This window comes from Notothenia coriiceps, unplaced genomic scaffold (genome assembly GCF_000735185.1).
Source record: "Notothenia coriiceps isolate Sejong01 unplaced genomic scaffold, NC01 NC01_scaffold00022018, whole genome shotgun sequence".
In the NCBI taxonomy this organism is placed as follows: domain Eukaryota; kingdom Metazoa; phylum Chordata; class Actinopteri; order Perciformes; family Nototheniidae; genus Notothenia; species Notothenia coriiceps.
The window spans coordinates 401,641-409,554 of record NW_011354719.1 but is presented as its reverse complement, the minus strand read 5'-3'; the positions used below and the strand labels follow the sequence as shown (position 1 = coordinate 409,554).

The 7,914-nt window shown below is 42.4% G+C and overlaps 1 long non-coding RNA gene across 1 annotated transcript in view; it reads left to right on the top strand.

The window, feature by feature from the left end:
- LOC104953569 (uncharacterized) overlaps nt 1–6,520 on the top strand; it is a 20,545-nt gene extending 14,025 nt beyond the window's left edge. The window contains exon 3 of the long non-coding RNA XR_799238.1: nt 6,447–6,520. This is a non-coding gene — a long non-coding RNA (uncharacterized lncRNA). The remainder of the gene's footprint in view (nt 1–6,446) is intronic.
- The last annotated feature ends 1,394 nt before the right edge of the window (nt 6,521–7,914 follow it).

Below are 7,914 nucleotides of genomic sequence, written 5' to 3'. Positions count from 1 at the left end.
GAACTAGGGAGCAGCGTCACATGTCTCGACGTGTCAATACTCATATTCCGTCGACGAGAGGAAAGAAGTCGAAGTTATAAGGGAATATAATTTACAGAACGGGGAACACACAGGTGACTTCCACAGCAGTATGAAAACTGCTGCATCCAGATTATTTTTGTTTTTGCAACCTCGTGTTAAGAATATTGTTACAATTGTTTAAAAGTTTGAATGACCGTAATAAACGGAGTTTTGTCTTATTAAAAAAATGTGTTTGGACCTTTAAGATTTGTATTTGAGTACCCCTGGTTTAAAGCATCTGCTGATGGCGAAAATATGAAGCTCATTCCCTCCTTTCTATTGTGATATTGTTAGGCTTGAATATAGCATCACCAGGCCCTTTGTGAGTTACATGCCAGCTGCATGCCCATTTGAACAGAGAGAATAGAGTACAGAAGAAAGTAGGCTGGAGGGTTGAAGACCTAACTGAAACAAATGACGCGCCTGCAGCACCTGACCAGCCGGCCCAGATTCATTGGAAGCAAGAGATGGATGAGTGTCGCTGAGAGTAGCTAGCACGAGAGGGGGGAATTGGATTTTATAGAGGCAAACAAGACGGATGGATGCAGACCAAGCCACCCTGTCTCGCAAAGCTGCTGTCTGATACCTCAGAGAGGTCGGTGAAAGGAGCGCCGGCACGTCACATTTAACAGACAACAATGAAGGAGGACAGGCATGCTGCTGAAAAGTAGGACAAGAACAGGCTGGCCTACTGTAAAAGCCCATGGGATGTTCACCAATAAAGAGAGACCGCATCCACTGACAGCCGAGTGCTGCATTTACTGAGCCGCAACAATAGCCTGTTTAGACAGCCAGAGAGCAGCGTGGGTGATTTTAAGCTTTGAAAAAAAAAAAAAGTAGTTTGTTAATGTGCTATTTATATTAGCTCACAGCAATGGATTATTTACAGGTTGAGCTTAAATTAAGTATTATTTGCGTGCTTCCTATTGCAATAGCAGTGATTTAAAGCGGCCTGCGAGTAACGTGCTGTGAGTCATCCACGGGCTGCATGCAGGGAGGTCACAGGCTTAAAAAATGTAGAATCATAAGATGCATATATTCAGGACCATTACAAAAACCTGACATGTCATGACACTGACATTCAATTAATCTACAGCCTCAAGGACAATTCAAATCCCTCAGGACGAGAGGTATCACAAGTTGGGCTTCTTGCTCATGTGAACTGGAAAAGAAAGAATGGTTACTTAGTGCTCACTTTTTTAAGTTAAAAACATACTCACTTTTCTTCAACTAATAAAACAATCCAATTATATTTATCCCCCAGTTTTCATAGAGATAATGCAAAAGAATAAGCAGCTCCAGTAAACCCCTTTAAGTGAAGAAGTATGGGCATGGACAGGAATCTAGGCTAAGTACAAAAGGTCTTAATGTGCTATTCTTCGGAATAATAATCTCTTAATGGTCCATGCGTGCGGCCCGCTTTGTGTTTTCCCCTCCTAACAAAGACAAGCGTGAAGCAGACATCTGGACAGTCTTCGAGCACTGGCTCAAACATATGCTGCAGATCAGCTGCAACGGGATTGTGTGTGTGTGCAACATTGCAGGTGTTCCTCGAAGAATACACACACAGACTCTCTCATGCTGGATATGGACATAATCACTTTATTTGTGTCAGTTTTTTAGCTGGAAGGGACAAGTGAATGATCAGTAGCTACCATTAGTGAGGACAACTGGGATGATCTATGCTTTGGCACAAAAGCTTGGTGTTGAATGAATGTGAAAAATACTTGCAGGAAGAAATGTTGAAGTCTTAAGGTTTGCCGAGATTTACACTGTGATTAGAAATTATAAGTTTGAAATGCCAATATCGGAGAAAATATCAGAAAATGTGCTTTCATTTGTGGAATTGCTGCATGAAATCTTTTAATGCAATAATTGTTCTGCTTTGATTGCCCTTTAATGTTCAGTGATCACTGCAATTGGAGTCATACTTTATGAAATGACTGTTTGTGCAGCAGCATACAGATGTGCAGATGTCCTCGTACTTTGTGCGTAATAACTGATGTAACACTTTGCCTCTCAATCAACTCTCTCTGCCTCTGGCACTGCCAGGCACGTAATGTTACACCCTGCTGTGCAGCAACTTCTTGGTGTTTCATCACTATTGCATTGAGCTATCCATGCAAGATGTTGTGTGACTCTGAACGTGTTCAAAAAGGAGTTTCAGTGAATTGACGATGGCCCCTTGATACTAAGACACTGATTCTTACCTGACACTTTATGTCAAAGCTTGTGTCAAGTAATGTCTAGCAGACTGTTTGATGACATCAGAAGCTCAAGACATCGCTGAACTGTATTGGTGTATTGGTGTTAGCAACAAAATGAGTGATGGATTCATTTGATATGATGCCATGTGACAGCAAAGCAGAGAAATATAGGGGATGGCAAGTAGGTGATCAAGACTCAAGCCTCTGTTGTACTGCTAACCGGACTCATACACAAACAAAAGCAGACACAATGGATGTGTATTAGTTCTCTTTATACTTATTGGTGGAGTTCTGTTGAAGGATGCCACAATAACCACTTTTGTACCAAGTTGTTGTAAACGTGCAAATGAACCCTCAAGATTTGCAATTATGCTATAATATGAAGATGTATGGATGGCAATGTTGGTGTGCTGAAATATCCCAACAACTATTGGACAGATGGACATTACATTTTCTCACATATGGCTCCCAAGATGACTCCAAAACCTCCGCTCTAATGATGTTTACGTTTTAATAATGGCCAACATTGTGTATTTAAACATTTGTGTACTATATTGGCCGACATACTGTATTCTGATATTACCTAACTGCTACCTGCTGCAATTCTTAAACAAGAGAGTAGGAATACCAGAGGATCACATATTCCAAACTAGTATAAGACATTTGTACAAGTACCAGAGGCCAACAATCTGAATTCAATGGGGGAATCTGCGGCTTCTTTGTCAAGGTTGAATACTGCTCAACAATCAGACATCACTGTGAAGCTTTTGATATTTTTTCAAGGCACAGGGTTACAGATTCCCTAAGCTTCACTTTGTCTGCCTATTATCACTGGGTTCTCTAGCTGCAGAATAGACAATGAGATGAATGTTGAATAGAAATAGACCTGAAATGCTTCTCAATGCCTTTTGATTACACTTAAAACAATGTTTCCCGTGTAGTGACCACTCATTAATACACTGGGTTACATAATTCACACATGGAACTACAGTTGGGGGTATTGTTCCCACACGGACATGTTATGTGTTGTCTATATATATTGTGTGCCCTCCTGGCTTCTCTCTCTTCTTCCCGGACTGCAACCCTTTAAGTAGTAGTAAGAAGTACCCTTTTGCACCTTCATTGCACCGCCTCCGACTCCCTATCTCTCGGCACTACACTGGTGACCCTGACAACGTCTCGGGAAGTTTCCGGGACGGACCCGAACACGGCAAAAGAAACTATTTTTCTCTTGAAATGCCGGGGATTTTTGGAATCGTCCGTCGCTGCCACCGGCACGCGGACTGAGGCTCGGTGCACGCCCCGCGGAATGGCTGGGCACGTTACTCGCCATTCCCGCATGGGTCTTCCAACCAACAGGGAGACGATGCACGACCTGCTGGGTAGGGATGAACCAGATTGCTACCTCGNGTCGACTGGAGGGTCGGTACTTGGAGTGCGTGTAGTGAACTTCCTTCGAATATGCATATCTCGAGATTCACCCAACAACGCCGGGGTGGTGAAAACATGTATATTTTTGCGGTGACCTTCCTACATCATCTCACCTTGGCTTTCGAGTTTTAATTCTTTGGACCTAGAAAAAAACACCTCCACATACAATCGTTTAATTTTTAGTTAAAAACTACTAATAAATTACGAATCGAGAATTTTAATGGCACGTCACAATTTGCAGCGAAAATCATGACTTTTTAGTCTTTAAGAACAGTGTTCGGTCAATTCAAAATAAAGACTTTTCAGGAAGTAGATGTCCCGAAACCTCGTAAATCGTACACCGATTTATGCTAAAGGATTTTCTCTCCACTTAACCTCATCGCTCTTACTGTAGCCCTCACCCACGTTTTGGCTTTGGATGACTAAATTGTGATGTTGATATCTACAGCCTATGATGCGTACCGACCTATAATTTAATTTCCAGTCCAAATAAACCCTTATTGAATAACAAATGTCTGCTGGCTCTCATCGTAACACTGTTGTAGGCCCTTCTTGCGTGTTGGTCGGCACTTCATAAAAGGACGATACAAAATCCCTCATAACTAATGTCGAGCCAAATCTTACACAATGTACTTTTCACTACTTCTCTTATACTCCTCTTTTTCCGCACAATTGCGGGTATACTAACTTCCACTTTATCGATGGTAGGAGACAAATTTACGTTGTTGCCTGTAATCCGCCCGTCCGCTCGGCGACGCCCACCACGCTGGGCCGGACGCGCCCCTCCTCGGTCGTCTCCGCTATATATTGCCGGTGGTTGCCCCTACCCGAAGAGAAGAACGAGTCCTCGTCGGCTAGTGTCGACGAAAGACGGCCTTGTTATAAAGACGAGACAGTTGTGATGGCGGGCGGAAAAATTAATTTCATAGGGTTAAACCTTAGAAAAGTCTCTGAGACCGTAAATCAGAGCCCGTAAAAATCTTCAGAAGAGAGGACCCTGCGCTCTTATTTTGTTAAATTGGTCGACCCCCCGCTGGGCCTTGCAACCTAGAGCTGGTGGCCCTCTCGTCGAACGTGCAAAAGTTCCTCGGAACTTTTGTTAGACCGTCTTAGTTGAGCCCCGCGTATGTCTTTTCTCTTTTTTCCCATTCTTCTCATCATCGGACGATAATAAGTTTTTTAGAAGTTCATCATAATGGTATCCACCTTGTTATCGCCACACACAGACAGACCATTCCACCTGAGAGACCTCTTTCTGACCCGGATGTAAATTCAATTTGTTCCGGATTTAACTGCATTTGTAACCGATAGGATGGAGCACCGCAACGGAACAATGTCGCGTCCCCCACGTCCAAGTAAAGAAAAAAGATAAATTGGGACGGGCCTACGATAAGCAGAACCGGAGACAATAATGTACAGCCGGGATCTCCGGTTAGTGAATATATCCACAGAAAAAACAACGGCAACAACATGCAAAATGCGCAACTTACCAAATCCGGTAATTCGTCAGCCGCTCGACGACTCCGGGTTTCTGTGTCCGGGTTTCAAACTTCGATTCCAATAACGCTCACTCAACAAACACAATTTGTTGTCACAACTCCGACAAAATTTTTCAGGAAAAAGTCCTTTTCCGACTCGCTCGAAACTTTCGAAAGCACTACCAACTGAAAAATAAAGACAAAAAGTTTTCTGTAACGGGCAACACCCTAATGCCGTCGCTTCACGCTGTAAGCACGCGAATCGTATCTGCTAATAAGAAGACTAACACCAAACCTATCCGCAGGTAAAACAGGGTATTTATCAGCACAAATTTGTCTTCTCTACTGGTATGACCGCGAATTTCAGTTTTGTAACATGCATGTACCCAATCTCGCCGTACTGCATTCCGCATACCTTCCCGGGGTAAATAAGTACATTTGATTTATCTTTACAATAAAATTGGAAATGTCACCAACACACCAAACTTAAATGATCTGTTTAAGTGGAGTGTAATAAAGTTAGGTTCCACCAAAAGAGTTAGGAAACAAGAAGTCAGTTTCCCAACGCTTTTGGTCAACGGGAGATACAGAAACTGGAGTACAAGTGTCACTCAGGTTGCCGGTCAACGGTAAAGTACTTTACGATTAACTTCATGAGGACGAAAAAGAATTGTGCTGACCATCCGATCCGGGGCCTCAAGGTAGAAGATTTCTTGTAGTATGAAGAACAATCCAATCTTGATAACCTCCATGAAGACGAGGGTGCCATTTACGCCACGATAACCGCCAAAACACCTTAATAAGAACAAACCGTCATACAAAAACCGCCAATACACGACACAACAAATTGGGATCACATTACAAGAAGGATAAGAGACAAGATAGATATTTCTATAAAATCCTTTGATTCTAAAAGAGGAAACAATTTTGTCTCAGTCAAAACGCCTTGTCGATAAGGGATCACCTAATTCGACCTTAAATTACTCGCATGAGACCACATCCATGTCTAATATGGGTTTATCTCTCAGGTTTAAAAATATTATATTTTGACCTAAATCAAAATATAATATTATTTTCAAAAGCTTTTTTAGTCTGATGCTTCGATTAATTTTAAACAGACAGTTGTAGTGACCACTCATTAATACACTGGGTTCCATAATTCACACATGGAACTACAGTTGGGGGTATTGTTCCCACACGGACATGTTATGTGTTGTCTATATTAACAAAAGTTACAAAACCCTGTCATCTGCCATCACAACCAATGTAGGTGCCCCCCAGGGCTGCGTGAGTTCAGCTGTGCTCTTTACTCTCTACACTGATGATTGTCGTACCAACACACCACATCAAGTCATCATTAAGTACTCTGATGATACTGCAATAATATCTCTGCTCAGTAACACAGACGCCCCTGACCTGCACCAACAGGCTGTAAATCAGGTGGTTGAGTGGACTGATAGCAATGCTGATAGCAATGCTCTTGAGATCAACAAGAAAACTGAGGAAATCGTTTTTGGCCCACCATCTGACTCCCATAAAGTCCCCATTGTCATCCATACAGATGAAAACAAGCAGGGAGTTTCATACAAATACTTGGGTGTAATGATTGACCATCTGCTGTCATGGAAGGATCACATTGAATATCTGTGCAAAAGGAAAAAACAAATAATTTATTTTCTCCGCCGTCTTATGTCTTTTGGGGCGAGCAGAGACATTCTTCTGTTGTTCTTTACATCTGTGATCATGTCCATTCTGCAGTACTGCAATACTACTTGGTACAAATGTTTGTCAGCAGCTTTAAAATCAAAACTGCTCCACCTGTTAAAAATCCGCTCAAAGATTGTTGGTCAACCTTGTCAGAGACTATGATGACTCAGCCTAGTGAGGCTGTCCAACATCATCTCTGACCCAAACCATGTTCTGAACAGTGAATATGAACTGCTACCATCTAATCGGAGATACAGGGTCCCACGATTCAATAAAGTCAGACTGAAGCACTCCTTTGTGCATCAGTCAATCCTCACAGTAAATACAGAGCTAAATCCCAGATCAAATTCACGCTGAAGGCTCTTTGAGCAGCTTTTCTCTCACAGATTGTGCTGTTATGTTAAATGTTTGTTGTTTGTGTTTCATGTATTGTGTCTGTATACTTGTCTGTTGATGTTGGACATGGAGCTGCTGTGACGCAAGTCAAATTTCAGACTTGATCTGACAAATAAAGTAATATCGTATCGTATCGTGTATATATATTGTGTGCCCTCCTGGCTTCTCTCTCCTCTTCCCGGACTGCAACATCTTGAGAAGTTTCCGGGACAGACCCGAACACCGGCCAAAACAAACTCAGCGTTTTTTTTTCTCAATATGCCCGGGGTTTTTTGGAATCGTCCGTGGCTCACGCCCGTGCGCGCGCGATTCTGTAGCTGTGCGTATTGTGCTCTGCAGTTGCGTCGCCCTCGCGCGAGAAGTGTATCTTCGACTATATGGCTCCGCACGTCCTTATATTGTAAATGCCACTCATATTTCTATTTTTTATTTTAAGGTGACATTGAATGCTTGAAAGGTGCCCTAAAACTACAGTCGAGGCTCTTATTGGATCTTATATCTGTGCTATATCACACTATTACTGTTCCCTATTTTGCCAAACAGGTTAATCCTGGTGTCCAATAGGGAAGCAATCCGCCGTATGTACACACGATGTCAGCCATCAACAACAATGACCGTTTTGCTTGTGTATAGGT